Raw genomic sequence first — 1536 nt, 5'->3', positions numbered from 1 at the left:
TTTTTTTTTTTTTTTTTTTTTTTTTTTTTTTTTTTTTTTTTGTATTTCTCTGGGTTTTTTTTTTTTTTTTTCAAGGGTTAACAGAATGGTTTTTTTAAAAAAATTATCTTTGGCCAATGACTTTTTCAGCTAGATCTTACTTTCATTCAACCTTCTAAAGAAGTTTGTTTCTCATTGTTTTGTTCCGTCAACTTGCCTGAAAGAGACTTCATCTCATCAATGAAGAAAGCATTTCATTACTCCTACAAATCTTTCCTGCGAGCACAGAATTCTTCATAAGGACCAGATCTCTTTCATGTCTGTGTCAATCACATAAAGCTAAAATGTAAAGGACATTGAAGCCTTTATTTAATTGTACTAATATGATGGTGTTATATACTACATCATTAGCTAGTTAAGGTTTTCTGACCTGACTTCTCTTTGTCTTCCTAGGTATTTATTTGTTATCTCTTTTAATCTTGTGTATCTAAATTAACTTAGTTAATAGTTACCCACCGAATAACTATGCCAAGCAACTAGTAAAGAATGTTTATTTTATTTCCCCTTATAGGGGAAGAGTGGACTGGGAACAAAAATGTATGGGCCAAAAGGCCTTAGGGTTGTCATTCATTCACTTTCTTATTCCTCTTACGAGCTATAATTGAGTATAGTATTTTTTTAGTGGTAATGTGCTTATGTCATTACTTCTCATGTCTTCCCCTGAGTTGAAAGCCTACAACGAACCTGTATAAAATACATTTAAGAATTTTCATAATACGAACCACAAAACTGAGTATCTTATATTGAAATGCTGCTTAAGTTATTATTGGAATCCAAGTCTCACTAATTAGGATACATTTTTATAAAATGTTTCTCTGTATCTTGAATTGAAATTACTTGCCCAGAGGTGAGAGTTCTGGGGGTATAACATGATTTGAGATCTTTTTTAAAAAAGGGTGGGGTGGGGGGGGAGAGAGTGACAAGTTTATACTAGTTTATGCTTTTGATATTAGTATTTTAAGATACATCAGTTGGTTCCTAAACCTGACCATTAGAATTACTCTAAGGAGCTCTTAAAATAGATTTCTGGGGCCTACCCCTGGAAAATTGTCTCACTGGATTTCGAGAGGGGCCTGAGAGTTCTGGCTTTTTTGTTTGGTTGGTTGGTTTTTCTTCCTTTTTTTTTTCTTTAAAGCTCTCCTGGTGATTCTAATAGCCAGTATTGGGAAATCAGTGTATTAGCTAAATGTGACACTGGTTTGAGAGTAGGCAACAAAATTAAAGTTTACCAGACATCTCTTTGTGGTAGAGCTTTTTTTTTTTTTTTTTTTTTTTTCTCTCTTTTTAACTGGGACCAGATTTCACAGAACTTATTCAAGATACATGGAGGAATAATAAAGAAGATTGAGGCTACTGCTCATTATCATTTTTGTCTTTCATACTTTTTAAAGGGTTTGCATTTCTAGGACTTGGAATAGTTGACCATATACATAGCTAAAGGACATGTCCCTGAATGAGACCATTATATATATTATCTGTAAAATATTTCACTATTTT

The sequence above is a fragment of the Piliocolobus tephrosceles genome, unplaced genomic scaffold (genome assembly GCF_002776525.5).
Source record: "Piliocolobus tephrosceles isolate RC106 unplaced genomic scaffold, ASM277652v3 unscaffolded_108, whole genome shotgun sequence".
In the NCBI taxonomy this organism is placed as follows: Eukaryota; Metazoa; Chordata; class Mammalia; order Primates; family Cercopithecidae; genus Piliocolobus; species Piliocolobus tephrosceles.
The sequence above is the reverse complement of the archived record's forward strand: the minus strand, read 5'-3'. Positions refer to the sequence as shown.